Raw genomic sequence first — 14,071 nt, forward strand, 5'->3', positions numbered from 1 at the left:
GGCTGTGTCACAGTACGGCATGGATTTTATTGTACTCACTTAAAGCCTATGCAGTTCGCTTGCTGGACTTGCCTGTTAGACCAAGGAGAGGGGTCCCAAAACTCTGTCCACAGCAACATGCTAAACTCTAATCATTGATTTCTTTGCATTTTGAATTTAATGACGTTTTTCTGTAACTTGATTTCTTCTTCAAATACGTATTTCTGTTTTTTATCTTCGGGATCTTAACATATGGTCCCGGGACTCCTGTACTAAGTTGTGAAATAGCCCTGATACCAGGCGTTCTTCACTTGTTCAGGAATGATTCCAGAGTTTGTCCGGTAATTACGTTTGCTGTGGGTTTTAGTCGGTGGCCTTTGTGGAGTTAATAAAGGTCTTTTAAAATCCTGATTTACTAGCTCATTTTACCAAGAATTTTTCATGTGCATTATTAAATGTGCTTTCTGCATGTATTGAATTGGTAACTGTATGCTATGTGAATGTTTCATCTGGTGCTATACAAAATATTTAATTTTTATGTAGCCAAAAGAGTCTTTTTAAAAAATAATTTCTGAGTTTCCTACCTTGCCTTAAAGATTAACTTCAAACTCTATATTACATTCCAATTTCCTACTTTTCTTCTAAAATTTCTTTTTAATGACATTTTAGTCTTTAAACCTTAAAGAATGTATTTTGGCATGTGGTGTGTGATACTGGATTCAAATTTATGTCCTCCAAAAAGATGGCCTCTTGTTGTCGTATCATTTATTGATAAACTATCCATGACCCACTGATTCAAAATTCCACCTTTATTAAACTAAGTTCCTATATATACCTGTATCAATTTCTAGACTCTCTCATGACAGTAATATTTTCTTATGCCCATATCATACTCTTTTAATTATAATAGTTTTATGTTAAGTTTTACCATTTAGAATTAAAAATATAATGGTTGTTAAAGTTTGTTGCATCTTATGCTCTAGGTGCTTCAGAGACATTAAATTTTTTATGCTCCTAATGACATAGCTGCTCATGATTTTTTTTGTTTGTTTTCTGCAACAGCTATATTGAGATATATTTGCATGCCATACAGTTTACCTGTTTAAAACTGTACCATTTAATGTTTTTTACTATGGTCACAAAGTGGTGCAACCATGACAATTTTAGCAACTTTACCTTGCTACAAAAATACTCTTTGGCTGTCATACTCCCATTGTCATAGTCCCTTAACATCTAAGCAGCTAGGAACCTACTTTCTGTCTCTATAGATTTGTGTTTTCTAGACATTTCATGTAAATGAAATCATACGATACTTTCTTTCTAATTGGTGTGTAGTGATATCCATCATGATTGTTTTATTTGGGTCCTCTGTAATTTTTTTCGGCAAAGTCTTGTAGTTTTCAGTATACAAGTCTACCTCCTTGGTTAAAAATATCCCTGGGAATTTTATTCTTTTTGATGCAGTGGTAAATGGAGTTTTTAAAATTTCCTTTTCAGATTGTTCCCTGTTGTATAGAAACACATTGATTTTTCTGTGTTGATATTGTACCCTCTGAGCTTGCTGAATTTGTTTATTAGCTAGAGTAGTTTGTGTGTGTGTATTAACCATACATCCTCATTTTCTTTGGCAGCACAGCATTACATTGTACAAGTGTACGCTCACTTGACTATGTAGTTCCCTAACGACTGACAGGTCGGTTGTTCCTAATATTTTTATATAATAAGCAATGCTGCAATGAATAACTTTCTAGAACATTTTGCGTGAATATGAATGTACCTGAATGAAACATTCTTATCATTGAAATTGCTGAGTCAACTCTAAAATCAGAATCAGCACGTGAGAACATTGAGGGATAACAACAAGGCATGTTAATGTAACTGCAAATAGTTTAACATTATCTCATTAACAGTAACAATTTTATTATTATCTCATAAGCCAAAGTATTATTTTACTGCCCTTTTCCCATCTTGTGATGCGCTTCCATGAAAACAAGCCCTCACCACAAAGGCTGTGTGCAGATGTATTTTGGGGGAGAAATTTGATCCTAGGGAGCAGAAGTATGAATAATGGAGTGAAACAGAGAAAGAAGGAAAGACAATTAAGGAATCATTATCTTTTGATCTCTTTATGGGTGACTGGAGCTCAAAGCCACCAAACCCTTCTGAGGTGCATTAGGAGATGTGTCTCAGAACTTCCCACCAGGTAGATGAAAAATCAGTTCCTGTCTTCTATTGGCCAAGGGTGACCCTAGAGGGAGTAACATCTCCTCATTTCTGAGTTGCACATTTAGGAATATGGAGCAGATTCCCTCAGGTGTTCCATACTCTGGTATCAGAGAAGCTTCAGGGCAGGAAGCAGGAGGAATATAGCACGGACCTGAAGCAGGTGCTGTCCAGTTGCAGCTGTGCACAACTTTTCACAGCTTCCATCAGAATAATTAAAGAAGACATGGTTGGAGTAAAAATATGGGGCAAGAGGATTTTGAATTGGTGCCTCTCTTAGTCCGCTAGGGCTGCCTTAACAGGATACCAAAGACTAGGTGACTTAAACCACAGACATTTATTTTCTCACCATCCTGGAGGCTGGAAGTCCAAGATCGAGGTACCGGCAGGTTTGGTTTCCTCTGAGGCCTGTCCCCTAGGCTTGCAGGTGGCCACCCTCTTGCTGCCTCTTCACGTGGTCATCTCTGTGCACAAATGCCCCTGGTGTCTCTCTGTGTGACCTTATCTCCTCTTTGTATAAAGACATCACCCGGATTGGATTAGGGCCCACCCTAATGACCCCATTTTACCTTAATTGCCTCTTTAAAGGCTCTTTCTCCAAGTACAGTCACATTCTGAGGTACTGGGGATTAGGGTTTCAACATATGAATTTTGGGGGCTCGCAACTCGGTGCATAACAGTGCCCAAGATGTGTGTAATATACCCATCTGTAACTACTTCCTTTTATCCACCATGTGGGAAACATGCTATCTAAACTGTAGTCCTTGTTTCCTTTTCTATTCCATTATTTATAGTGGTATTAGATCTGGATTTTTGTTTTAAAGGGTCAAATTACCTAAATTTTACATGTCAGTAAAATGTATATGAAAAACAAGACATTCTTAAATTGTCAGTGGGATTAATGGAAGAAACAAGGGGAAATCCACTCTACAAATTTCTGACAGTTACTAATGTTCAGTGTGTGTAGAAAATATTTACACTCAGGCAAAGACTGGGAGAGAGAGCAAATTGGAAACGTATCTGCATGCCCAAGTTCATTTCTAATTCTAGTATAGCATTGGTGTGATTGATTTGTGCCTTTAAGTATTTATTACCTTATATCTAATAGATACTGGTAGGAAGTTTGAAACAAAGGCTCATTTTCACAGAGCTTACATTCTACTGGGAGAAAGACTATAAACTAATATATTAACAAATAGTAAAAATAGAGAATGTGATAAGTGCTAATAAAAAGTGAAAGACTAATTAGGAAACCTATTTTAACATAGTATTGTTACTTAACCATCTAGGACAATTCCGTGTGTGAATCTGTTGATGTTTTCAGTTGTATTATTCTCTTTGATATAACATGTATGGAAGGAAAGAAGAAAGGGATAAAGGAATGAAGGAAAAACATTGAGTCTGTTCTTGGAAATGTTAGTTTGATGGGCCTAGGAAATACACCACTAATAATATCCACTTGGCAGTGGCATGTGTTGTTCTGGTGTTCTGTCTTAGTAGCGGTAGTGGGAGAGAGAATCGAGTTTGCAGAGAAGGTCAGAAAGATAAACTTATGCTTGGCTGAAACTTACTCATGATCCTTCAGTTCTCAGTTTAGCTCTCACTTCCTGAGGAAAGTCCTTCCCAACTCCTGACCCTCAGGCATCACGAATAAGCTCTCATAGGACACTGTTGTTGCAGGTCACGGTCCAAGTGGCTGATGGTCTGGACTGCAGTGAATCCTGTGCTGTCCAGCCCACTTCTTCATCGGAATTAAGGCCTTTATTCTTTCAGGTGCAGGGAGTGCAGCCGTCTGACAGCCTTCAGCCCTCATTGAGAATTGCCCCCAGGGAAAGGAAGCTGCCTCACTCAAGACCCCAAGACTCAGATCTCTTGCTGTGGGAACATAACTGACTAACAGCCATCTGCAGACACCACTGTGTTTGCACTGAGTTTGCTCCTGCACTGCTCCTAGCCACTGACTGAGCAAAGCCAGGTACCAGTGCATGCCCATTGCCATGGTCACACAATGACATTGATGATGAGGATCAGTTACCCCTGCCAGGACAGTGATGACTCTTCTCGGCATGAGGAACCTGAAGTGCCAGGCGGTAGAAGTTCAATGAGATTTTGTCGTGGCTCTGGTAGGGTTACCCCTTTAGGAGTCAAGACCACTAAACCTGCAGAGGCCAGAGGTTGGAGACCTGAAACAGAAACTCCCCAAGAGACTCACTGGGATTGATGTTAGCTGGGGCAACTCCTAGTTCCAACTTTTGATTGCTGGTCCCATGAATTCTATAAGTGGGAGATATAACACATTATGATTGTCACTGATTTGGAGTATATACTACATCCTATGTATTATGTAGCCAGACTGTCCCCTGTATTCAAATGCCCACGTTAAATATGATCATTCTCTTTGAAATTAATTGTGTTCCTATATCACTTTTCAACCCATTCTACCTGGATTATTTCTGCCCCTGACTCTCTATTTAAACATAATAAATGGAGCCCTCCCTAATATATTCAAAGGCCTCCGCGTTGCCAGCAAATGTCAGGGGATATTTTCTGTACTCATTTGGTTAGTCCTTTCAATAAAACCAAAACTATTAACAACTCTGCTTTTCATCAGAAAGGACCTCTTTGTCTCTGTGACGTTGTGGACACCAAGTGATCTATGAAGTCACCAAAGATTCTTCAAGGGGAGAACATCACAGACAGTTGGTTCCTGCATTTGATTCTTGTAGAAATTAAACTTTCCTTAGGGGACACCTTGTCACATTTAAGTCTAACCAAAAAAAAGAGAATTTCTTCTTGGGAAAAAATGCCTTCTTCTTCCTCACTGTTGCTATACAGACACAATATTGGCTGAAAATTTTCCATTCCATTATCTTTATACCCAAGGAAGCTGAATTGTTTGGAAGGAGGAAAGTCAATAGAACAACTTATTTACTGAGCAGCTCCGAGAATTCACCCCTTGACATGATAATAACATGTCCCTGTTGCCCTTTTCCTATAATTCTCTGGTCCCTGTCAGGGTGAAAACACAATTGAGCCTCCCAGGGACAGATGTCAGAGAAGAGAAAGCTTCAGGGTTAACCATCAGAGAGGGTCAGTGTGTCCCAGTGAGGGCTGGTGGAGTAAGAAGAGAGGGGAGAAAGTGGGTTCTGGGTTTTACCTCTAGACTAATGAGAATGGGACAGTCCCATATTTATTTAGTCTGTGAAGCGGCAGTTTCGGTGTTTTAAAGGCACTTTAGTTTCTGTTGAAACCAGTCTTTTCTGGCTTATTCTATTTCCTTCTTTGCCTTGTTGGAGTCTAAAGCCCTTCTCTGATAAAAGTTATTTTCTGGAGACTCTCCAGCTCTTCTCTACACTTTCCCGTAATTGTAGGCTCCTGTTGGATTTCCTATGTCCAATCATTTATTCACTAGCTACTCGCTGGAGATCTATTATGCACCAGGTACTGTCTTTTTTTTCCTCATGTGATTGGATTTTTATATTATATTCCCTAGCTATTTTTGCAGCAGGTTTCATTTACTGATAGGGTTTAATAGTTCTGTATTGATTGTTATTGTTGTTTAACAATATTTACAATATCATCTACAAATATTATAATTATTTTTGATGTTCGGTACTCAGGCTAATTCCCTTTTCTCACCTCACCAATCTCTTTAAATGTTCCGCAGAATATTGAGTGATGGAAGTTGGAGTAGACTGCCTTTGTCTGGTATGAATTTAAAACAAATATTTTAGTGTTGTCATGTAGAATATCCTGTTGGCTGCAGTTTTAAAACAACCATTCTTCATTGGGTAAGAAGTTGTTCTGAGTTTCCTCATTTCGCAAGAGCTCTCTCCTGACTGCTAACCACAGTAATGATTGTTACATTTTCCCAAATGCATTACTATTGTGATTACAGTTATGATTTCTGTTCAGTGACCTATTTTTGTGCTGAATTATGTTATCAAACATCCTCATATTAAACCAGCTTCCCATTCCTAGAAGGTATTACTATTCAAGATGTATTATTCTCTTAAAATAGGTATGAACGCATTTGATTTAACTTTTTCATTCCATTTTGTGTCTATATTCAGGCATATATGAGCTTGAGGATTTCATTTTTGTGTTATAGTTGATGCTTTTGGTCCCCACCTTTATTAGACATCTAACATTTGCAAGTGTTGAGCAACTGCTATGTGCCAGGCACCACTTAAGTCCCTGGAAAGACAATAGTGAGCAAAAACAGTCATGTCATCTGACCCACAAATAAACATAAATTTACCAATGTGAGAGACTCATCAAGGGATAGGACTGGAGGCTGGACTTGTGGGCCTCCCCTCCTCTGTGCTTGTGACCCTCACTCCTGTTCTCCATCTCACTGGCCTCTCAAATCTCTTCCCAAGTTCATCAATCCACAGAGCAACTGTGAATTCTGATCTCTCAGCCCAAAATGCTTGTTGTTTTTTTTTTTCTTATTTCGCATGGTTAACAATTACCCATCCTTGCTCTCATAGCTCAAATACTCATATTTTAGAGAGGTGTTTTCTACCCACCTCCCCAGACAAAATTAGTCTTCAATGACTTTTTTCTCTCTTTAATTAATTGCATTCTCTAGGCATTAATAATAACTAATTTTTTCTATCATGGAGAATATAAACATTTATTTGTATCTTAATTTATCTCTCAATTATTTTAGAATGATTTGATTTATACAAACTTTGTATAGTTTTTATCAAATCTATCTTTTTTTTTTTTTACCATTAACTGCACTGATTGTTAACATAACACATCCCCACTTCTGAGCATGCACACATACTCTCAAACATGCTTTATACTTTATTTTAATGAGTATGTGATTTTGTTCCCTCCTCTTATCTATATAGTCCACATGCTTTTCCCTCTTCCTGGAGGAATCCACTTGGCAGGCAGTCTCTGAAAGGGAAAGCCATAGGGACCTTCGTTAATGAGTGCTACATGGTGGGGAAAAGAGGTAAAAGACCTGTTGTGTTTATAATGATCAGTTCCATCCTTGATGGCTCCCCCAGTTATGGGAAATTTAGTAAGTGATAGCCATACAAGACAGATTTATTGTGACACTTAGAGCAGAAGCTGGCATTTATCAAGTGTCCACTGTATGTCACAGGAATCACAAGAAAAATTACGTGCATCATTTCATTTAACTCGTTCAGTCTTACAATGAAGGGAATATTTACTACTCTTAATGTAGAGGTGAGCTATCTGTAGCTAAGAGAGATTAAACAGTTTGCTCAAGGTCACACAGATAGTAAATTGTTGGAATAAAATTCCTATGCTGGGAAGTCTGACTCAAGATTCCACTTTCTAAATCACATCTCTATATAGGACTTTGGGAGAGTAACATATTAAAAATAATTGTCATATAAGGAACAGATTAATAATGACAATAATAGCTATCATTTATTGAGATTCTAATGTGCACAAAGGTGTTTCTAAACCACACAAAGAAGGTAAGAGCAGTAACCACATTTTTAGAAATAAAAAAATAAGGCACTTGGGTGTTAACTGTGACATCAATAAGAAGCATCAAGTCATAAAATTAAGGTTGTTTGAAATGAGACTCTGCATCTTAATAACCATTATAGAGCAATTTGAATGAAGGATGTATGGAGATTATCAAAGAAAAGACATTGAGTGTCTTCAGTTATTTTCAAGGTCATATCATAGAAGAAATTGGTAAATGCTTATAGCCACAAATAGAATTAGAGCCAGTGAGTAGGAAATAAAGAGTTTTCTGATAAATTTTGAAAAGGCTAAATAATTACATTTGAATGGAAATGAGTTACTGCTTGACTGAATGAGTCACTGTCGTTGGAAAGACAACAGAGGATGAAATTTGTTGGCCTACAGTGGAATGAAGAGGTGCTGGCTAGCTGAGGTGCTGGTTGGATGTGCGTTGAACATTGCTTTTGCCTCCTTACATGCCAGCCACATGGGAGCAGGAAACCACACAGAACTATCAGAATTCCTCCTCCTGGGTCTCTCAGAGGATTTTGAACTGCGGCCCTTTCTCTTTGGACTGTTTCTGTCCATGTACCTGGTCACCATCCTCGGGAACCTGCTCATCATCCTGGCCATCAGCTCTGATTCCTGTCTCCTCACCCCCAAGTAATTCATCCCCTCCAACCTGTCCTTTGTGGACTTCTGCTTCATCTCTACCATTGTCCCGAAGATGCTAGTGAACATCCAGGCAGAGAGAAAAGTCATTTCCGACAAAGGATGTCTCATTCAGGTATATTTTTTATGATTTTTTCTGTAATGGACAATTTCCTTCTGACTATAAAGGCCTATGACCGGTTTGTGGCCATATGCCACCCTTTGCACTATGAGGTCATCATGGACCCATGCCTCTGTGGCATCCTGGTTCTGATGTCTTCGTTCATCATTTTCTGGGTCTCCCTGCTTCATATTCTATTTTTTAGGTGGACGAACTTCTGTATAGGCACAGAAATTCCACATTTCCTCTGTGACCTGGCTCAGGTTCTCAAATTAGCTGATCTGACACCCTCATCAATATAATCATGTATGTGGCCATTGCCCTGCTAGGTGTGTTTCCTCTCTTTAGGATCCTTTCTTCTTACTCTCACATTGTCTCCTCCTTAATGAGGACATTCTCTAGAGAAGGAAAATATAAAGCACTTTCCACCTGTAAGTCTCACTTCTGTTCAGTCTCTTTGTACTATGGGGCAGGCCTGGGGGTTCACCTCAGATCTGCTGTGAACTGTTCTTCCCGCAGAAGCTCAGTCGCCTCAGCAGTGTGCACTGTGGTCACCCCCATGCTGAACCCTTTCATCTACAGCCTGAGAAGAAGGATGTGAGGCGGGCCCTGGGAAGGCTCCTCAGCTGAGTAGCCTCTTCTCTGTGATAGGGCACTGGCCTCAGAACTAATTGGACAATGTGCTACCCAAAGGCACATATTGTGATTTTAATCTCTGGTTCTTTTTCTCCCCTAAAACACATGCTTGCTTTCTGATTTCTTCAATTTCCAAAATGCCCAAGATTTCACTTTTATTTGTTGGTATTTCTTTCTCCTCAGCAACCTCCTCAGTAATTCCTTTTTGACTTTTCTTCTTTTACATTGTCCATAAAGTTCCATCTTTGGTCAGCTTTCTTGCTACCATTCTTAAGTTTTCTAACTTTAGATTTAAAGCATTTATCATGTCAAGTGCTGATGTAGTTTCCCCCCAAATTATCCTCTCAAATCTTGATGTTCTTCACCTTCACTTGGTCATATGCTTGCTTTCTCTGGGAGAAATGGAATGAAAATCATACGATAGGCACAATAAAGTGCTTACCGCATCATACTGTGCTTGCTTCTTCACATATATGACTTTATTTCATCTTGAAAACATTTCTTTCAGATATTTTCTCTCGTTCACTCCACTTTTCAAAAGGAGACTGACATTGAGTTGGAATCTAACCTGGTACCTGACGTCGACTTTGCTATCCTACTTTTCATAAGAACAGTGATGTGATTTTCAACTTAAAAGTAGGAATGTAGATTTGGAAGCTGGTTGGTCAGTTGATTGATATTAATATACCACCAGAATAACTCTGAGATGTTGCCTCATTCTTTTTGATCCTTCTTCCCATTCTTCCTCATCCTTTCTTTCTTCCTTCCTTCTTTTATTCCTCCATTCCTTCTTTCTTTCTTTCCATTCATCCTCTCTTCCTTCCTTCATTCCTTCTTTCTGTCCTTCCTTTCTTTTTTCCTTCCCTCCTTCTTTCCTTTCCTTCTCTTATTTGACCTTTATTTCCGATCATTGCAATTTTGAGATACACTCTCTAAGATCCTAAAGCATATAGTAATGAATACAATACAATCAGAGATTTTTTTACAAGGTTTAATTTTTTTCTCACACTCTCTGGAGGTGCCATCAGGAATCATAGGTACACATGTGTGGAAGATGTTCGGAACTTAGCCCACTTTTTGAGAAAATGTTGTTAGAATTGAGTCTGCAGGGAAGGATGGAATAGTAGATGCTGTCACCACTCCCCCTACATCCCATGGGATCCTCTCACTATCTCCATTGCATGACTACCAATGGCCAGCACCAGCTGGAACCCACTTTGCCCAATATGTGGTGCTACAAGTGACAGGAAATTATGCCCCATCAGAGACAGCCCTGAGAGAGAGGTGCGGTATATGCCATGTCTTTACCCATTAACTAGGATAATTCTGAGGGTTGGGTTTTTGTACCATTTTCCAGAATTTCACAACAGGATTAAAACTCTGCTCAACCACAATGGTAGCTGACCTAATGCAAGCTTTACTGGATGTCTTTTCTTCCCTGTATCCCTTCTCCTCTTTCCCGTCCATATTCTTTGCTCCTTCCGATAAAGTGCTTGCACATGAATCCTTGGCTCAGTGTCTGCTGTGGGAACCAAAACTACACAGGTGAGGAAGACTGTGATGTATAAAGACAATATCATGAAAGGATTTAGAGACTTTGAGAGAGAAAAAAGAAACTAGTATTGGGGACATAGGAAGGACTGCAAAATGGCTAAAAAATTATAATTTATTAGAGGCAAAAAAATTTATTCGATATGGCTTCAATTCACTTTCATTCTATTATGTTTAATCCCATGTACATTTATTTTCTACTATGTACAAATTGAGGAGTGGACCAGAGAGATACAGATGATTGCAATCAGAGTGGTGAGCATAATTAATACTGGTGTGTATTAGATCCTGTGTAAAACAAAGGTAAAAGTTTTCAACTCTAAGTAACTTGAGGAAAAATCTTTAGACATTTATTTTTCTACATTTTTATTGAAGCATAATTTACATACATGTAATTCATCCACTGATAATGTAAATTCAATAATTTTAGTAAATTTATAGAGTTATGTGATCACTACCACAATCCAGTTTTAAAATATGTTTATCACCTAAGAAAGTACTATTGTGTCCATTTACAGTTAATTTCCACACCCACCTTAGTCCTAGGAAATCACTCATCACTTTCTGTCTTTATAAATTTGCCTTTTCTGGATATTTTATATAAATAGAATCATGCAATATGCAGTCTTTCGTTTCTGGCTTCTTCTACTTACCAGTGTTTTTGAGGCTCAGCCATGTGGAAGTGTGTATCAATATTTTGTTCCTCTTAACTGTAGAGTTGTATTCTATTGTATGTATATGGCACATTTTGCTTATCCACTTCCTAGTTGATGAATCTTTGGATATTTCTAGTTTGGAATTACTATGAATAATGCTGCTATGAACATTTGTGCATGTGTCTCTGTGTTGACAAGCATTTTCATTTCTCTTGGGTCGATACCTTGGAGAGCAATTACTAGGCTATGTGTTAAATTTATGCTTAACTTTTAAGACGCTGCCAAACTATCTTCCCAAATTGCTGTGCCGATTTACATTCACACCAGGAAAGCATGAAGGTTCCAGTTTTTCCACATCATGGCCAACACTTGGTATTCTGGAAGAACTTCTAGAGGCCGGCCAAGTGGCATAATAGTTAAGTTCACGGACTCTGCTTCAGTGGCCTGGGGTTCACCATTTTGGATCCCGGCTGCGGACCTATGCACCGCTTATCAAGCTATGCTGTGACAAGCGTCCCACATATAAAATAGAGGAAGATTGGCACAGATGTTAGCTCAGGGCTGATCTTCCTTAGCAAAGGGAGGAGGATTGGTGGCAAATGTTAGCTCAGAGCTAATCTTCCTCAAAAAAAAAAACAAAAAAAAACTTCTAATAGGAGAATATGCTTGAATGTTGAAGAACAAATAATGAGTAGAAATTTAACTACAGAGGGGTTTATGTGACATTCAAAAGTGAGGCATATCAGGAAGATATATGGAACTTGTGGCTGAGATATTAGAAATAAGATTGGATATGTAGATGGAAGACAGATTATTGAGAGCCTAATTTTATATACGAAGGGTTTTATAAGCAATTAAGTATCAGAGCCATGCTGTAATCATACATATAATATGAGGACTTTAGGATTGCCCTGAGTGGGAGAAATTGAAGGCAGAGTGGGCAGCTAAAAGTCTGTGGGAACAGTCCAGGGTAGAGATGATGGAGACCTGATGTAAAACAGTAGCAATGGGATAAGTACATTTTGGAAGAAAGATGAATTTATTTCCTGTTGTGGCTGTAACAAATTGCCCTAAGTCTGGTGGCTTAAAATGGCACAAATTTCATCTCTTACAATTCTGGAGGTCAGAAACCTAACATGTGTCAGCAGGGATGCTTTTCTTCTGCAGGCTCTAGAGGAGAATCTATTTCTTTGTCTTTTCCAAACTGTAGAATTCCCTTGCATTCATTGGCTTGTTACCCTTTCTTCTATCTTCGACGTCAGCAATATAGCATCTTCAATATTTTCTCTAGCCCTCCTGCCTTCTTATAAGGATGCTTTTGGTCACATTAACCCCTCCCAGATTCAGGATAATCTCTCCATCTCAAGATCCTTAACTTAATCACATCTGCAAGTGCCTTTTTCCATATAAGGTTCATAGGTTCAAACATCTTTAGGAGGCTCTTATTTAACCTGCCACAACAGATGTGTGTGAGTTAGAGTTTGCCAACAATTGATGGGTAAGGCCTTGAGCTGACAAGGTGGAGGGTCTGTCATGGCACTCCTTGTTGATTTTCATTGGTCAGGGCCATCTCATAGTCTTTGCTCATGTAAAGATAAGTGTACATCAGATACGTCTGCTTTGGTGACAAGTGATAGGAGAAAATTTCCTGATTCATCTTAATATAACTGAGCAGAGGCTCAGCTGGACTCTGGACACAGGGGCTCAAACACAGTGAAGATTTCCATTCAGATTATCAGCTTTGTTTTCTCAGACTAGCTACCTCCACGTGGAAAGAGACACAAAAAACAGCAGCTCTCACATCTCACACCTCAGAGCTTCATTACTGAAGAGTAACTGGATTTATTTTAGCTCCTCATATGTAAAAGACAAACAAAAAATTTCAGAAAAGGATTCTAACTGACACAATCATGTCCTCTTACCGCATGGGACCAATCAACTGTGGTCAGGAGACAATGTTACTGGCAGCCCCTTCAGAACCACATATATGTATTCAATTTATCAAACCTATTTTTACTGAGTATTTACTGTGTGTCAGCCATTATTTTAGGTTAAACTCAAAATGATAAAGAGGATCAGGAGGGCAGGTTGTTATGTCATAAAGGATGATGCTGATCAACCTCATTGAGAAAGTTACATTCGCGAAGACAGTGAATGAGTGAGGTGAGTGCATGTCTGGGGAAAGAGTGCCCCAGGCAGAGTGTGAGGTTGATACAAAGACCCTGAGGTGGGAAGTGGCCTGGGGGGAGTGTGGCTGGAGCACGGAGAGTGATGGGGAGCATAACAGAAGAGGAAGATAGGTATCAGGGGCTTATCCTGTGAAGGTTTCTTTGAAATTGAAAGACTTTTGCTTTCCTTTACTCTCAGTGACAAGGAGAGTCCTTGCAGGGTTTTGAGCAGACACGTGACATAATTAGTATTTTAAAAGATCCTTCTGGCTGTTGGGTTGAGAATTGATTGTAGGGTGTGAGGAAGCCTGCTTGGAGCTGACTGCAGCAAGCCAGGTTAGATATAGGGAGCTAGGACCCAGGGGAGATAGAAGTTTAAGGGTTGAGAAGTGCTTAGTTTGGCTATCTTTGGAAGATACAGCCAAGATGATTTGTTGTCATTCAGGATATGGATATAAGAGAAAAAGAGGAAATGAGAATGACTCCATGGTTTGGAGCCTAAAAGACTGAAAGAATGGAATTGCAGTCATTGAGACAGGAAAGAGTGGGAGTAGAGCAAATTTGGCAAGCCAAGGGGACATCAGAAGTTCAGGTTTTGAAATATCAAAATTGAGATTATTGAAATG

The 14,071-nt window shown here is 39.0% G+C and overlaps 1 pseudogene; it reads left to right on the forward strand.

The window, feature by feature from the left end:
- Nucleotides 1-8,149: 8,149 nt before the first annotated feature.
- LOC106824493 (olfactory receptor 7D4-like) lies at nucleotides 8,150-9,064 on the forward strand (annotated as a pseudogene).
- The last annotated feature ends 5,007 nt before the right edge of the window (nucleotides 9,065-14,071 follow it).

The sequence above is a fragment of the Equus asinus genome, chromosome 20 (assembly GCF_041296235.1).
Source record: "Equus asinus isolate D_3611 breed Donkey chromosome 20, EquAss-T2T_v2, whole genome shotgun sequence".
NCBI lineage: Eukaryota > Metazoa > Chordata > Mammalia > Perissodactyla > Equidae > Equus > Equus asinus.